This window comes from Balaenoptera borealis (assembly GCF_965194805.1).
Source record: "Balaenoptera borealis genome assembly, chromosome: 1".
Lineage (NCBI taxonomy): Eukaryota > Metazoa > Chordata > Mammalia > Artiodactyla > Balaenopteridae > Balaenoptera > Balaenoptera borealis.
The window spans coordinates 20003607-20022942 of record NC_138860.1 but is presented as its reverse complement, the minus strand read 5'-3'; positions in this window follow the sequence as shown (position 1 = coordinate 20022942).

Sequence of the window (19336 nt, the reverse complement as noted above, 5' to 3'; positions counted from 1 at the left end):
TATGTCCTAATTGAGGTTTAATGGCTTTGGTCACAGGAGGGGGCTTTTCCTGCCTTTCTAGACTTAGATTCTTTCATCTGAGCATCAAGCCAATTAGTTTAGCATCTGGGATAACTGACAGAAGTCAGACCTGACTGCGTGGAATTCCCAGGCCAGACAAGTCTCTGTGGTTGCTCTTGGTACTGTGCATGTGTAGTTTTAATGGAACTGGGATGCAAATTTAGAAGATAAGGACAGAGGTGGAGATGGGGGAAGACGGAGCATATGAGGCATTTATGATTTAAGCTGCACATGACCTTTATTTACACCTTCTGTTTCTATCTTAAAATGCTTCTTCTACTTTGTAGGCAACAGATTCATTATATAAAATTGAGTATGACTCATTTGAGTGTCCAATTTTATCATTTTAGCATAATTTATAATCCATTCAGAGATAAAATTCAGACACCTAATTATCACGTTGAGTGGGGTTTCCTCTTGAAATTATTTCTCTTCATGATTCTGATTCCTTGCCTTTCCCTTTTGCCACTCTGTCCTCTGCTGCCCAGCCACAAGCCCCAGCAAAGGCAGTCCAACTAAACATGTTCCTTGAAATTAGATGAACTGAACCCAAGACTAGGGGCACAAAACTCTTAACTAAAAAGCCTGGAGACAGAGACCATGATCTCCTAAGTTTTCTTACCTGCAAGCCAGGAACACCTGTGGAAATACTTGGCCTCCTAGAACTTTTGGAGTGTGATGAATGGAGTCATTGGCAAGAACACATTAGAGGTTCACACCAGTCTGCTGGACCCCCTTTTTTGGGTTGGATTGGATCCACCCCAGAGACAAGCAACAGCTTGGGAGATGGATTATTTCTGGGTAAAGTGATGCCCTGCTGCCGGCTCCAGATGAGATTTTAGTTCTGCTCTAGGCTCTAGAACACACAGTGTGGGTTTAAGCAGCCCCTAAAATAGTCTCACCAGGAATGAGATGGTTATCACCCATGCAACTTGGCTGTGGAGCAACTGGTTAGCTCAGGTTTTCCTTAAAGTATGAAACAGATGATTATAACCCTCAGAAATACTGTTTTGAGAATGGGGAGATGTGCATGCTTATTGAATTATTGGGTGATGTTCCAGTACTCAGTGGAAAAAGGAAGAGGTGGGTGGGCTTTGGAAAGCTTGTGAATGAGTGTGTCCTCTGTTGATTCATATATTTCAAATTTGAGCCCAAAGTGGCTGTCTCATGGGTCATGTTACAGGAGGAAAGTAACAAACACACATAGGTTTCTTTTTTATTATTCAGACATAGATGAGTGAAAAACTATAAGGATCATATATTTAATTCTTGAAAAGACCATTCCAATCAATCAACCTATAAGTACTTCCTAATCTATTCGAATATACTTGGGGTGTTACAGAGCAAATGAAGAAGGATAACATACAGTGCCTGCCATCAACGTGAGGCAGAGGAGAAAAGAGCAGTGTGATAGAAAAAATAGCACAAATTACAGAACCAGCTTAGGGTCAATTAAATGTTGAATTATATAATTTTCAGCAAAAGTACTCTAGCGAGTTCAGGAGGAAGAGAGAGAGGACAATAATTACTAATACTTATTGAGTGATTCCTACATGTCAAGCAGTTTGTAAATACCTGGCAGGCATTAACTTACATTATTAACCCTCACAACTCTCTGTAAAGTGGACGCTATCATCATATCCATTTTACAAATGAGGTACTGGTACATAAAGAAGTTAAATAACTTCTAAAAGGTACACACTTAATGAATGACTTATTCCTTTTCTTTCTTGAAATAATTCAGCCATACAAAAAGATATAAAGAACTATGTTTAAAAAAATACATGTATATCCATCGTCCAGCTTGAGACCTGTTACTGATAGATGAAGTACGCTGAACACCCCTCCCTAATCACGCCTCTTCTTCCTCTTCCTAGAATTAACCACACTCCCAAATATAGAGTTCAGATTCTTAACTACTACCTTAAACTGTATCGCAAAGAAATCAACAAAGATGCTAGCCCTCAGAAAGATGCCATGGAAGTGGTTCACTTGAATGATGACTGGGGTTTGGATCAGCAAAGAGAAGGGAATTTGGGGCCAGAAGAAAGCATGAGGAAGGACCAGAAGGTTGGATTAGGGGAAGGAGATCTGGTACAGGCTTGACTAGAGGAGAGGGGACACATTGGCAAGTGCTCAGAATTACAGCTTTTGTAGAAGATATAAAGTCAGATCATGAATGGACTCAGTCAAAGCATATGTATTACACAGGAAAAAATGATAGAGCAAAATGAGGGAGTCATGAATAACTTATGCTTCCCCAAACTTCACCAGCCAATCACATCACTCTTGTTTAGCACTATACAGAAGGCCTTGCTCAGCGCCTGACACACAGGAGATGTTCAACAAATGTTTGTTCCATCAAAAATTACTTAATGAATTTCTAGAAAGCCTGTGTGTTCCTTTGGTTCATCAAAGTTGCCAGATGTGAAAGAGAGAGAGAGGGAGGGAGAAAGAGGAGAGGAGAAGAGGGGAGGGGAGAGGAGGGGATGGTAGGGGAGGAGAAGAGACTTGCATTATTGAATGCGAGGAAATTTATTGGGCAGTTGAAGAAGTTTGCTAAGAGGCAGATGGAGAAAACCTGGACCATTTCCCAGGAAACATCAGCACATCTCAAATGTGAATCTGAAGGAGATGAGTCTTTGTTCCATTGATGGAAGTGACTTGACAGCCTTTGGTGACACCTGAGTTCAGCTCAAAGAATAAGGCTTCTTTGTTTCCTAGAAAGACCTAAAGAGGGGATGCAGCCATTCCCAAGGGGATACAAATCCAGAAAGTTCCAGTCCTATGGTCTATTGTACTTTCCTTAATATTCATTCTGTTGTCAAATTTTCTAGCAGCAGCTTTAGCCAGCATCTTACCTTCATGACTTTCCACTGTTAATGGACTAAAATGCAAATTTCCTAGCATGGCATATAGCATGGAAGAATCTTTGTACTTTGGCCTGCGTTTACCTTCTCAGCCTCACTGTCCTCATTAAATTTATGCCATGCCAGGGGACCTTGTTCTTTCCCAAGCAGACTAGATACTTCCTACCTCCAGATATTTGCCTATATGGCTCTCTCTAGCCAATATGTCCCCCACTTCCTTGACCATCTACAGCAATCCTATGTCTTTCCCATGGTATAAATTAGATGGTACAGATTCTATGATGTTTTCCCAACATTCCTCAAGGTTAAATTAATTTCTCCCTCCTCTGGGGACATATTTCTATTATAGCATATATCCCATTGCATGGTAGTTACTGGCGCATGTGTCTTCACAGCTAGACTATAAATTCCTCAAGAGTAGAGATTAATATCTGAAACACCAGTATCCCTTAGCATATAAAACATTACACTTATTTCTAATTAAATATATTGGCAGGTAATACAGGGCATACATACTCAGTTCTGGGCCGTGTTGAAGGGTTGAGACATATTTCCAGAATCGCTTTTCATTCACTTGATCAACCTTCAGTCTACTCCAAGAACACCCCCTTTTTAGTGGTACCAGCTATTTAGAGGCTGCCCCTGTGAATGTGTGTGCCAGAAATTTGATGTGCAGACTGCACCCCCCAACCCATCACACACAAATGGGGTTGAGGCTGTCTTCCCCCTGAGTCAGTGCACAATGAGGGACTTATGTTCCAGGGCACTGTGCATGATTCAGCTCCATAAAACCATAATTCTGATTTTCTAGAAGCCTCATGAAGACCTGGGATTTGGTTATGATCAAACAAATGCCAACAAACTACACAGCCCAACTACTCACCAAATACAACATCAAGGTAACAAATGATAAAAACCATCTGGGAGAGACCTTCAGAATGGTGGAGGAGTAAGACATAGAGATCACCTTCCTCCCCACAAATACATCAGAAAAACATCTACATGTGGAACAACTCCTACAGAACACCTAATGAATGCTGGCAGAAGACCTCAGACTTCCCAAAAGGCAAGAAACTCCCCACGTACCTGGGTTGGGCAAAAGAAAAAAAAAAAAAAAAACGGACAAAAGAATAGGGATGGGACCTGCACCAGTGGGAGGGAGCTGTGAAGGAGGAAAGGTTTCCACACACTAGGAAGCCTCTTCACTGGCGGAGACAGGGAAGGCGGGGGGGAAGCTTCAGAGCCATGGAGGAGAGCGCAGCAAAAGGGGTGCCGAGGGCAAAGTGGAGAGATTCCCGCACAGAGGATCAGTGCCGACCAGCACTCACCAGCCCGAGAGGCTTGTCTGTTCCCCCGCCGGGATGGGTCGGGGCTGGGAGCTGAGGCTCGGGCTTCAGAGGTCAGATCCCAGGGAGAGGACTGGGGTTGGTTGTGTGAACAAAGCCTGAAGGGGGCTAGTGTACCACAGCTAGCCAGGAGAGAGCCCGGGAAAAAGTCTGGACCTGCCTAAGAGGCAAGAGACCATTGTTTCAGGGTGCACGAGGAGAGGGGGTTCAGAGCACAGCCTAAACGAGATCCAGAGACAGGTGTGAGCTGCGACTATCAGCGTGGACACCAGGGACAGGCATGAAACGCTAAGGCTGCTGCTGCAGCCACCAAGAAGCCTGTGTGCAAGCACAGGTCACTATCCACACCTGCCCTCCTGGGAGCCTGTGCAGCCCATCACTGCCAGGGTCCCGTGATCCAGGGAAAACCTCCCTGGGAGAACACATGGCATGCCTTAGGCTGGTGCAACGTCATGCTGACCTCTGCCACCACAGGCTCACCCTGCATTCTGTACCCCTCACTCCCCCCAGCCTGAATGAGCTAGAGCCCCCTAATCAGCTGCTCCTTTAACCCTGTCCTGTCTGAGTGAAGAACAGACGTCCTCAGGTGACCTACATGCAGAGGCAGGGCCAAATCCAAAGCTGAACCCCAGGAGCTGTGTGAACAAAGAAGAGAAAGGGAAATCTCTTTCAGCAACCTCAGGAGCAGCAGATTAAATCTCCACAGTCAACTTGATGTACCCTGCATCTCTGGACTACCTGAATAGACAACAAATCATCCCAAATATGAGGCAGTGGACTTTGGGAGCAACTGTAAACTTGGGCTTTGCTTTCTGCATCTAATTTGTTTCTGGTTTTATGTTTATCTTAGTTTAGTATTTAGAGGTTATTATCATTGGTAGATTTGTTTATTGATTTGGTTGCTCTCCTTTTTTTTTTATAAATAGATATATATATGTGTTTACTTCTCTTTTTGTGAGTGTGTATGTTTATGCTTCTTTGTGTGATTTTGTCTGTATACCTTCGCTTTTACCATTTGTCCTAGGGTTCTGTCTGTCATTTTTTGTTGTTGTTTAGTATAGTTTTTAGTGCTTGTTATCATTGGTGGATTTGTCTTTCTGTTTTGTTGCTCTCTTTCTTTGTTTTTTTCTCCTTTTTTATTACTTTTAAATTTTTTTATTTTTTATTTTAATAGCTTTACTATTTTTTCTTTCTTTCTTTCTTTTTTTCCTCTCTTTTCTTCTGAGCTGTGTGGCTGACAGGGTCTTGGTGCTCTGGCTGAGTGTCAGGTCTGTGCCTCTGAGGTGGGGAAGCTGAGTTCAGGACATTGGTCCACCAGAGACCTCCCAGCTCCACATAATATCAAATGGCGAAAGCTGTCCAAGAGATATCCATCTAAATGCTAAGACCCAGCACCACTAAACGACCACCAAGGTCCAGTGCTGGACACCCTATGCCAAACAACAATCAAGACAGGAACACAACCCTACCCATTAGCAGAGAGGCTGCATAAAATCATACTAAGGTCACAGACACCCCAAAACACACCACCAGATGTAGCCCTGCCCACCAGAAAGACAAGATCCAGCCTCATCCACCAGAATACAGGCACCAGTCCCCTCCACCAGGAAGCCTGCACAACCCACTGAACCAACCTTACCCACTGCAGGCAGACACCAAAAACAAAAGGAACAACAAACCTGCAGCCTGAGAAAAGGAGACCCCAAATGCAGAAAGTTAAGCAAAATGAGAAGACAGAGAAATACACAGCAAATGAAGGATCAAGGTAAAAACCCACCACACAATACAAATGAAGAGGAAATAGGGAGTCTACCTGAAAAAGAATTCAGAGTATGATAGTAAAGATCCAAAATCTTGGAAATAGAATGGAGAAAATAGAAGAAACATTTAACAAGGACCTAGAAGAACTAAAGAGCAAACAAACAATGATGAACAAGACAATAAATGAAATTGAAAATTCTCTACAAGGAATCAATAGCAGAATAACTGAGGCAGAAGAACGGATAAGAGACCTGGAAGATAAAATAGTAGAAATAACTACCACAGAGCAGAATAAAGAAAAAAGAATGAAAAGAATTGAGGAGAGTCTCAGAGACCTCTGGGACAACACTAAATGCACCAACATTCAAATTATAGGGGTCCCAGATGAAGAAGCGAAAAAGAAAGGAACTGAGAAAACATTTGAAGAGGTAATATTTGAAAACTTCCCTAATATGGGAAAGGAAATAGTCAATCAAGTCCAGGAAGCACAGAGTCCCATACAGGGTAAATCCAAGGAGAAATATGCGAAGACACATATTAATCAAACTATCAAAAATTAAATACAAAGAAAAAATATTAAAAGTAGCAAGGGAAAAACAACAAATAACATGCACAGGAATCCCCATAAGGTTAACAGCTGATCTTTCAGCAGAAACTCTGCAAGTCAGAAGAGAGTGGCAGGACATATTTAAAGTGATGAAAGGGAAAAACCTACAACCAAGATTATTCTACCCAGCAAAGATCTCATTCAGATTCAACAGAGAAATCAAAACCTTCGCAGACAAGCTAATAGAAGTCAGAACCACCAAACCAGCTTTACAACAAATGCTAAAGGAACTTCTCTAGGCAGGAAACAGAAGAGGAGGAAAAGACCTACAATAACAAACCCAAAACAATTAAGAAAATCGTAATAGAAGCATACATATGGATAACTACCTTAAAGGTAAACTGATTAAATGCTCCAACCAAAGACATAGACTGGCTGAATGGATACGAAAACAAGACCCATATATATGCTGTCTACAAGAGACCCACTTCAGACCTAGGAACACATACAGACTGAAAGTGAGGGGATGGAAAAAGATATTCCATACAAATGGAAATCAAAAGAAAGCTGGAGTAGCAATTCTCATATCAGACAAAATAGACTTTAAAATAAAGACTATTACAAGAGACAGAGAAGGACACTACATAATGATTAAGGGATCAATCCAAGAAGAAGACATAAAAATTGTAAATACTTATGCACCCAACATAGGAGCACCTCAATACATAAGGCAGATGCTAACAGCCATAAAAGGGGAAGTCGACAGTAATACAATCATAGTAGGGGACTTTAACACCCCACTTTCACCAATGGACAGATCATCCAAAATGAAAATAAATAAGGAAACATAACCTTTAAATGACACATTAAACAAGATGGATTTAATTGATATTTATAGGACATTTCATCCAAAAACAACAGAATACACTTTCTTCTCAAGTGCTCATAGAATATTCTTCAGGATAGATCATATCTTGGATCACAAATCAAGCCTTGGTACATGTAAGAAAATTGAAATTGTATCAAGTATCTTTTCTGACCACAATGTTGTGAGACTAGATATCAATTACAGGGAAAAATCTGTAAAAAATACAAACACATGGAGGCTAGACAATACACTGCTAAATAACAATGAGATCACTGAAGAAGTCAAAGAGGAAATCAAAAAATACCTAGAAACAAATGACAATGAAAACATGGTGACCCAAAACCTATGGGATGCAGCAAAAGCAGTTCTAAGGGGAAGTTTATAGCAATACAATCCTACCTCAAGAAACAAGAAACATCTCAAATAAAAAATCTAACCTTACACCTCAAAGAACTAGAGAAAGAAGAACAAAAAAACCCCAAAGTTAGCAAAGGAAAGAACTCATAAAGGTCAGATCAGAAATAAATGAAAAAGAAATGAAGGAAACAATAGCAAAGATCAATAAAACTAAAAGCTAGTTTTTTGAGAAGATAAACAAAATTGATATACCATTAGCCAGACACATGAAGAAAAAAAGGGAGAAGACTCAAATCAATAGAATTAGAAATGAAAAAGGAGAAGTAAAAACTGACACTGCAGAAATACAAAGGATCATGAGAGACTACTGCAAGCAACTATATGCCAATAAAATGGACAACCTGGAAGAAATTGACAAATTCAAACTTCTGAGACTAAACTGGGAAGAAATAGAAAATATAAACAGACAAATCAGAAGCACTGAAATTGAGACTGTGATTAAAAATCCACCAACAAGCAAAAGACCAGGACCAGATGGCTTGACAGGTGAATTGTATCAAACATTTAGAGAAGAGCTAACACCTATCCTTCTCGAACTCTTCCAAAACATAGCAGAGGGAGGAACACTCCCGAACTCATTCTCTGAGGTCACCATCACCCTGATACCAAAACCAGACAAAGATGTCACAAAGAAACAAAACTACAGGCCAATATCACTGATGAACATAGATGAAACAATCCTCAACAAAGTACTAGCAAACAGAATCCAACAGCACATTAAAACAATCATACACCATGATCAAGTGAGGTTTATCCCAGGAATGCAAGGATTCTTCAATATATGCAAATCAATCAATGTGATAAACCATATTAACAAATCGAAGGAGAAAAACCATATGATCATCTTAATAGATGCAGAAAAAGCTTTTAACAAAATTCAACACCCATTTATGATAAAAACTCTCCAGGAAGCAGGCATAGAGGGAACTTACCTCAACATAATAAAGGCCATATATGACAAACCCACAGCCAACATCGTTCTCAATGGTGACAAACTGAAACCATTTCCACTAAGATCAGGAACAAGACAAGGTTGCCCACTCTCACCACTATTATTCAACATAGTTTTGGAAGTTTTAGCCACGGCAATCAGAGAAGAAAAAGAAATTTAAGAATCCAAATCAGAAAAGAAGAAATAAAGCTGTCACTGTTTGCAGATGACATGATACTATACATAGAGAATCCTAAAGATGCTACCAGAAAACTACTAGAGCTAATCAATGAATTTGGTAAAGTAGCAGGATACAAAATTAATGCACAGAAATCTGTTGCATTCCTGTACACTAATGATGAAAAATCTAAAAGAGAAATTAAGGAAACACTCTCATTTACCATTGCAACAAAAAGAATAAAATACCAAGGAATAAACCTACCTAAGGAGACAAAAACCTGTATGCAGAAAACTATGACACTGATGAAAGAAATTAAAGATGATACAAACAGATGGAGAGATATACCATGTTCTTGGATTGGAAGAATAAACATGGTGAAAATGACTATACTACTCAAAGCAATCTACAGATTCAATGCAATCCCTATCAAGCTACCAATGGCATTTTTCACCGTACTAGAACAAAAAATTGCACAATTTATATGGAAAGACAAAAGACCCCGAATAGCCAAAGCAATCTTGAGAAAGAAAAACGGAGATGGAGGTATCAGGCTCCCTGACTTCAGACTCTACTACAAAGCTACAATAATCAAGACAGTATGTTACTAGCACAAAAACAGAAATATTGATCAATGGAACAGGATAGAAAGCCTAGAGATAAACCCAAGCACCTATGGTCACCTTATTTTTGATAAAAGAGGCAAGGATATACAATGGAGAAAAGACAGCCTCTTCAATAAGTGGTGCTGGGAAAACTGGACAGCTACATGTAAAAGAATGAAATTAGAACACTCCCTAACACCATACACAAAAATAAACTCAAAATGGATTAAAGACCTAAATGTAAGGCCAGACACTATAAAACTTGCAGAGGAAAACATAGGCAGAACACTCTATGACATAAATCACAGCAAGATCCTTTTTGACCCACCTCCTAGAGAAATGGAAATAAAAACAAAAATAAACAAATGGGACCTAACGAAACTTAAAAGCTTTTGCACAGCAAAGGAAAACATAAACAAGACGAAAACACATCCCTCAGAATAGGAGAAAATATTTGCAAATGAAGCAACTGACAAAGGGTTAACCTCCAAAATATACAAGCAGCTCATGCAGCTGAATATCAAAAAAAAAAAAAAAAAAGCCCAATCCAAAAATGGGCAGAAGACCTAAATAGACATTTCTCCAAAGAAGATATGCAGATTGCCAACAAACACATTAAAGAATGCTCAACATCACTAATTATCAGAGAAATACAAATCAAAACTACAATGAGTTATTACCTCACACCAGTCAGTATGGCCATCACCAAAAAATCTACAAACAATAAACACTGGAGAGGGTGTGGAGAAATGGGAACCCTCTTGCACTGTTGGTGGGAATGTAAATTAATACAGCCACTTTGAAGAACAGTATGGAGGTTCCTTAAAAATCTAAAAATAGAACTACCATAAGACCCAACAATCCCACTACTAGACATACACCCTGAGAAAACCATAATTCAAAAAGAGTCATGTACTGCAACGTTCATTGCAGCTCTATTTACAATAGCCAGGACATGGAAGCAACCTAAGTGTCCATCGACAGATGAATGGATAAAGAAGATGTGGCACATATATACAGTGGCATATTACTCAGCCATAAAAAGAAATGAAATGGAGGTATTTGTAGTGAGGTGGATGGAGTTAGAGTCTGTCATACAGAGTGAAGTAAGTCAGAAAGAGAAAAACAAATACAGTATGCTAACACATATATATGGAATCTAAAAAAAAAAAAAAAAAAAGGTTCTGAAGAGCTTAGGGACAGGACAAGAATAAAGATGCAGAGGTAGAGAATGGACTTGAGGACACGGGGAGGGCAATTGGTAAGCTGGGACAAAGTGAGATAGTGGCATGGACATATATACACTACCAAATGTAAAATAGATAGCTAGTGGGAAGCAGCCGCATAGCACAGGGAGATCAGCTCAGTGCTTTGTGACCACCTAGAGGGGTGGGATACGGAGGGTGGGAGGGAGACACAAGACGGAGGAGATTCAGGGATATATGTATATGTATAGCTGACTCACTTTGTTATAAAGCAGAAACTAACACACCATTGTAAAGCATTTATACTCCAATAAAGATGTTTAAAAAAAAACCTGCATATGATGCCAAGCAACTTTTGTTTATTTCCCCCCAATGAATAGACTTGTATATCCATTCCTGGGGGCTGTAGCTGCCACAAATTCTTAAATTTTTTTAGGACAAGGTTTTTCCATTACAAACACCTAAGACCTTTACAGAGGCAATTGAGATAGAGAACTCTATAATGCGAAGTACAAGGTCTGTAGAATACAAATCGTCTCTGATTTACCAAAGACCTCAGTGAACACAGTAGGAGCCATGGAACTCCTTTCTTATTCTCTCCACCTTTGAGAATGCTGTGCACTCCTCCAATCATCCGTCACCCCCTCTTCACTATCTTGGAAGTAACTCAAATTTTGGAGGCCTAAGAAACTCAGTGCTGGGACAGAGGGTTGCTTAGGTAGATTAGTGGCTGTAAATTATAAAATTTCAGCTTTGCTTCCAGTAGACTTTCACGGGGGATTTTGGGAACCTAACCTGGACCTGCAGCACTGTCCCTATTGGAAGATGCCTTTTCAGTTGCAAACAATAGGCTTATAAATTAACCCTTCAAACATAACCCATTTCCAAGGCTGCCTGCATCCAACAATGTTGAGGAACCACATAGGAAAATAAATTCCCATGCCTCTTGCACCCTATACTAAAGGAAACTTTTCATAATACGACATGGGGTAGCTGACTCCTACAGTGCATTCGTATGACAGACAGTTGTTCTTTTTGGCAACAGTTAATACTTCTGCCCAGGAACAGATTTTTACATTGCTAATGAGACATGTGATGCATTACTGAGGTTCCCATCATTTCAGTAAGTCAATGTCCTGTTATATGGCTAATGCAGGGTAACCAGTTCAAGATAAATGGCTCTATTTGCTGTTGTGGAAGATATGCATCTTCAGAGGAAGACGAATGGTCAATTGAAAAAGAATGAAGACATCTGGGTTCCCCTTTGGGAGCTTTATTAACGTCACAAATAAACATGTCTTTCAATTTTCAATTAGCAATAATTTTGAGACAGAGTCATCCATGTGAGGCCCGAAATAATAGGTTCAGAATTGTCACTCTGCATATTGCATCCTCTGTCAAAGATCCTCCTAGGTATCAAGGGAAGGACTGTCCGGAGATTTTGAAGTTTCTCACCTTGTGGGAGAGGAAGACAACATGTGAGTAAAGCTTCTTTAATCATAATTTCCAAGAGGAGAAACTGAGGTTGTCTGGCTCAAGTTGGGAGGTGCATTGCCTCTTTGACAAGTCGTTATAAATGATGAACCAGGAGGAGGTAGACAGGAGAAGGAAGGAAAAAAGAAGGATAAGGAGGAAGAAGAGAAAAAGGCAGAGGGAGAGGAAGAAAGAGGAATAAAAGAAAGATGGACCCCAAATAAGAATGTTCAACCATAAACTTGTGCATACTTTTCGTCTGGAGGATATCACTAAATAATATAATATTCCTCACTTTTCAGGTTCTATCTTACTTTAAAATTTTCCAGGAGTTCATGATTTTCTTTATAATCCTTAGAAAGAGAATCTTGCCCTTGTGACTTGATGTGTTTAGTTCTGGTGAGTCATCATTGGTTGTATTATAGAATAGAGTCCCTTATTTTTAAGGAGGGAGAGTGTTTTGAGTGAGGTCTCAAAGCTAGCTGCTGCAGATAATACTTTTTCTTCAATTAGATTGTAAGTTTCTAGAGGAAAGAACAGGTCTTCCACTCATTTTTGAGCCTGTCCCATGCGAGCACTGTGGCTCATCTATCACATAGAGCTAACCAAGTCCCACTGAATGAGCGGAAATCCAATTCTGATTTGATTCACTTCAGAAAGCTACCAAATGCAACTGAGACTGGGTAAGTTGGCCCTTCCAAAGGTACAAGAAATATCTCTCTAACTCATAACATAATATTTGCCAGTATTTCCTATATTTGGGGTAATGTTCCAAGTGCTTAATGCATTCTAAATCATTTAGTCCTCATGACAGCCTAGGTGGTGGGCTCTTTTATCATCATCCCCATGATCAACATCATCAAACTTGTTTTACAAATAAGGATATCGGAGAAAAAATGTTTAAGTAATTTGCCCAAAACCACATAGCAGGTAAGTGGCAGAACCAGGATTTGGACCCAGGCAGTCTGGTTCTAAGGGTCTTGCTCTTAAATGCCATACATTATAGCATCTTGTTACAAAACTTGTGAGAAAGTAAACATTCTCAGAACAATGTTGCTATTGCCAAGAGAATATCTGGGTTTAAAAAAATAATAATCTAGTCCTGATAAGACATGGGCAGGTGCTCAAAATTATGACTCATCATATCAAATTTCTCTACCGGAGTTTGACATATGCTGTTGAATTCGTATGTTTGTTGGTTTGCTTGTCAAGTTTTGCTATAGTGCCCAGTCCATGCAGGGCTCTGACCACACTCAGTGTTTACTGACTTAGGGAATCTGACAATGCATCATGCTAACAGACAAATGTAGGCAATGTCAGTCCCTTTGACACATTGTCTTCTTCCAAGGGATAACTGGAGAAACAAAAATTTTAATATACATGTATATCTTATTTTTGTATATGTATCTTCATATGTATATTTTAATATATCTCATATATGTATATGTATCATATATATGTAATATATAATCTTTGTCTACTAGATATGGAGTGCTTGCACATTTTATCGTATTCATTACTCACTTACTAAAGGACAGAGTCAATGAAGTGACACAACAAGGACTCAGAGTATAGACTGGCTTCAGCTTCTGTGGGTCCCCAGTCACCAGGAGATATGGTCTTTATTAGTTGGCTAGCTGTCTGTGCCTCTTACTAACTCTGTCAGCTCAACCAAGTTATCTAACTTCTGGGAGCTCAAGTTTTCTCATATGTGACTTGTAGATTATAAAGGTTACTCTATCATATTGTTATGAGAATTACATAAGATAAAGTGGAACAACATCCAGCATGTAAGAGCCAATTAACAAATGTTAGTCCTCTTCCTTATCAATAAGACATTTGAAATTCCCAAAGATCTTACTTTGTCCCAAGTGTCTCCCTCCATCTTGCTTGCTGACTCATCTACCCAGAAAAAAATAAATAGGAGAAGAGCTGTGATGCTTTTTACAGCTTCTGAAAACTGCTGGAAAACCTCAATTTATTCCTCAAATGTGGATTCAAAGGCACAAAAGCTAGGCTTTCAATAGAGCATGGCTCAATTGTATAAAGCAGATGGTCCATGACTCTATCTAATCCAAAAGCCGCATCATTCCCAAAGTCAGCGGTTCAATCAGCAGGCCCTGACTCACTGATGGGTCAAAAAATTAATTTACTTAGTTGCTACCAGCATTTTTTTTAAATAAAATAGAATAAAAATAAAATAAAATACATTTTGAAATGTCAGAATTTATGACACACTGGTAGATAAAAGATACGTTTTGTTTTGTGCAACTCTCATTTCAGTTGTGTTTAGTCTGTGCACACTACATTGCAATGTAATTCTGATTTCAACTCATTGGTGGTTTCTTGGAGATGAGTGTCAAAATCAAGGGACTGTTAAGGAACTTCTTTTGTAACCTATGCCAATACAAGTTGACATCCTTATAATAATTTGGTTCAGAAGTTGCCTAACTCTTTTAGCAGTACTGATCCACCTGTGTTGGAGTTTGAGATCCAAAATTAATTTATTAAAGGGTTAGAACCCAAAGGCCCAGGAGGATTGGTGTCTGATTTCTTATTATTGGGTTGACCAAAAAGTTCATTTGGGTTCTTCCATAACATCTTCTGGAAAAACCTGAATGAACTTTTTGGTCAACCCAAAACTAATTTCTGCTATAGTCCCTGCCACTGTATCCTCAGTATTCTTCAGTAAATTTGAGAGGGCTTTATAACCTGATAGACTTGACAAGGGTGTTAGGAAAATTCAACACAGGTGTCTGTTTAAGTAGTGCTTTAAAACCCACGACCCTTAAGAAGTTTCATGAGGATAATGTCCATGTTTTTCTCAGTCATCCTTCATTCCCCACCCTACCCCCTTAGTCATTCTGCATTTCCAAATCCCAGCACAGTGCTTGGTACAGTCTAAGAACTAATTAATATATACTGAATAAATTAACAGTAAGTCTAGCTTCAGATGGCAAAGCAAAATGATGATCGCCCCAACAGTCTAATCCATTTAGCTACCTCTGTATATTTCTTGTACACTTAAAGAATGAAGAACTCAGCTAAAATTTTCTCAACAAGAAATAGTCCTAACAGTACAAGAACAAGTTAAATGACACCACAGGGAAGCAATCAATCAAATCAAAAGTGTGCTTCATTTCTATGGAACAAAAATAGGGATATCACCAACAAATCTGTAGCATAAAATAGAAGAAGAAGAAGGGGAAGAAGAAGAAGGAGGAGGAGGAAGAGGGGGAGGAGGAGAAGGAGAAGACAACAATGAAGAAGAAGAAGAAGGAGAAGGAGGAGGAGGAGAAGAAGGAGGAGGAGGAGGAGGGGGAGGAGGAGGGGGAGGAGGAGGCGGAAGGGGAGGAGGAGGAGGAGGGCAAAGAACTACTGTTGTAGAACAAAAGAGATTAAGAAAGAAACAGCTAATATAATGAGTGGACCTTGCTTGGATTCTGAACTATAAAAAGACATATTTAGGGCCTCTGGGAAAAGTAAATATGGACTGAGTATTAAATGATTTTAAGAAATTATCATTAATTTTTAGGTATGATATTGACAGGGTGATTATGATAAAAATAGAATGCCCTTATTTGTTAGCAATGCATACAGAAGTGTTTACAGAGAAAAAGACATAACATCTGTGATTTGTTTTTATATCTCCAAATAAAGAAGATGTGTATGTGTAGGAGGAAGATTAGATAATATATGAGTAGCCACATGTTTATTGTGAAAGTTAAAGCAGAGATACATGGAGGTTCATTATACTATTAGCTCTACTTTTGTACACATTTGAGAATTTCCATAATAAAAGGTTAAATATAGTTATCCCCAGCAGAGCAGAAATTACAACGTAAAATTTCAGGACTACAATTTCATGCTTTCTCGCAGAGCCGTATTCCAGGGGGACCAAGACAGCATTTACTGGGTTTTGTGCACTGACTTTGAACATGTTCCAAATGTGATAATCTGGTGCAATTGGCTCATTATTTTTTAAAAATAAAAGATCATATGCACCGTTAGAAGCATCAAAACTTCATTCTATTCATCTTAAACAAAACGTTCCTCCCAGTACAATTTTTCCTTGAAAGAGGAGGAGGGCAGAGAGAGGCTGGGGTGAGAGGTCGGGGAGGAGAAACGACCATTGAGTTTTCCACATTCGGGAGAATGGCAAGGTCCGTGGGGAGACAGTAAATTGAAATTAAGGCTGTTTCAGGCAGGCTACAGGATATGCCTGCAAATGTAGACATATCTAAATGGTGAAAAAGTCTGTTTGTGCCCATTCATATGAAGTGAATGCCTTGTAATGTGCTCTAGCCCCTGGGAATGGTGGCTGGGTTGAGGAACGGAGGCCGGAAGAATGGGATGGATTTGACATAAGTACTTTTAAGTGCTCTGAAGGCTTGGCTCCTCCCTGCGGTTTAATAGCAAGGTCCCCTGGGAGCTACAAGGAAGGAGCCGAGTGAATCCCTACAGCTTTTCGTTTTAAGGATAACAAATCTTAAAACAGGTGTGAGCTCAGAAAGATCCTTTTACTCCTTGTTTTCAGTCTGCTGTGGCTAGTCAGCTCTGTGTATTATTATCATTCCACAGAATGAGGTCTGGGGTAAGGGAAGGGAGAAGAGGAAAGAGAAGCTGAATAAACAAAAATTGCTTCGAGTGACTAATATTCATTAAGTCCGCTGGTCATGCGCTATGAAATTTATTAAACTGTGGTTTCCAAGAGAAGGTATTAGCAGAGCTAATGAACACAAATAAAAAAGAGGCCTCCAGGAAATGATTTCCTGGGCCTAGATGAGATTGCTGAGTAATGTGACAAGAGATTATAACGTTAAAAGCTTCTGGTATAGTCTAGAAGGCTGATTATTGGAAGGGGTTGCCCTCGGTGGGGGAAGGGAGATAGGCAAGAGACTAAAAGTCTGACTTGTCTGAAAAGGGGGCCTAAAGCTTTTCATTTATATTCATTAAGGAAGGAGGCTCTGTGCTGAAGCCCTCTGAACTTTAGTGCTGCCATCTGGTGGAAAAGGTGTTTGAGAGGCCATAGAATAATGATGGAGACCACCATCTTTAAAATGTCAGGAATTTGAGTGACACTGGGGGAAATCCTTTGTGGTGTCAGGAGCAGAGACTAGCACTCCTAAAGTCATCAGCTATGCATAATCTGACTTAAATATTGTATAAAGAGAGCTCAGGTATCCCATTCTTGCTGTTCTATTCTATCAGGATCTTAGAGATTCATTTCGTACGATTAATTAATTTTGTAGGATCCTACCTAAGGTATTATTCCTCCTAAGAACATTTGTTTAGTATCCTAGTTCAGTTCCCCCAACCAGAAACCTTGGGGACATCCTTGACTCTCCTCTTTCTCCCACATCCAATCCACCAGCAAATCCTGTTGGCTCTAGAGTCCCAATATCCCAGGACCACTTCTTACCACGTACACTTCTATGACCCTGATTTGATCCATTGGCATCTTTCTCCTGGATGATTACAATTCCCCAACCTGTGCTTCTTGCTTCCAACCTTGCAATCTACAGTCTGTTCTCCACCAGCTACCAAAATGAACCACTGGAACGTGTTAAATCATTTCACTTCTCTGCTCAAAACCTTCCCATGGCTTCTAAGCTCACTCAGAGTAAAATCTAAAGTCCCACGGTATGTATCAGGCCCTAAATGATCTGACCGCACCTCCCGCAAACTGCATCTCTTATGCTCTCCACTCAACTCATTCTGTTCCAGCCACATCCTCCTTGCCAGTCCTCAAAGAGGCCATGCACATCCTTGACTCAGTTCCCTCCAACTGGAATGTTCTTTCCCCAGACACGGCATGGCTCTCTTTCACTTTCTCCCAGGTCTCTAACCAAATGTTACTTTATCAAGGAGGCCTTCCATTACCATCCTATTTAAAATAATCCCTCCTCCTATTCCCATCAGCATTTTTTATTTCTTTTCTTTGATTTAGTTTTATTAACAGAATTTATCACCTCCTAAAATGTTATATATTTATGTCCTTATTTTTCATCTTCCCCAAATCCTCTATAATAGAATGTAAGTTCCATGAAAGCAGGGGCTTTGGAGGAATATAGTATATTTAACACGGTTCCTTTCTTTCTGAAACTTCAAAAGCAGGCCAGCCTGCTCAAAATCCTTATAGACTCTTGCTAATTGTAAGCCACATAAGGGCAGGTATTTTGTCTGACCTTGTCTCCCTCTATTGCCAGCGCCTAGTACTGTGTCTGATAAATGGTATATATACAATAAGACGTTTTCTTCTTTATTTAACAGTTTTACTGAATATAATTTAATTTATTCATTATAAGTGTACAAGTCAATGATTTTTTAAGGCAGATTTATAGAGTTGTACAAGCAACACCACAATCCAGTTTTAGAACATTTCCAAAACTCCAAAAAGTGCACTCATGCACATTTGTAGTTCATTCTCACCACCCACCCCCCCAGCCCCAGGCAATTAATGTCCTGCTTCCTGTCTCTATACATGTGCCTTTTCTGGAGATTTTGTTGATATATATATGGAATCATACAATATGTAGTTATTTATATCTTACTTCTTCAAGTCAGCATAATTATTTTGAGGTTCATTCATGTTGTAGCATGAATTAGTAGAGTCCTTGTTTCCTTTTTATTGCTGAATAAGTACTGCCTTATACTGATATATAATTTTTTAAAAACAGTCATCACTTGATGGACATTTGGATTGTTTCCATGTTTTGCTCTGAACGTTCATATACACACCTTTGTGTGGACATATTTTCTTCGGTAGATTCCTAGCAGTGAAATTGATGAGTCACATAAGTTTATGTTTAGCTTTTTAAGAAACTACCAAACTGTTTTCCAAAGTGGCGGTGCATTTTATATTCCCATCAACAATGCATAATGGTTCTAGTTTCTCTACTTTCTCACTAACTCTTGGTATCATCTGTCTTTATAGTCAATATACAGAGGTATAACATTGCGGTTTTAACTGGCATTTCTCTTACAACTAATGTTGTAGAACTTTTTTACTCAGAATAATTATTAGCAACTTGAATATCTCCTTTGGTAAAATATCTATTCAGATTTTTTGCTG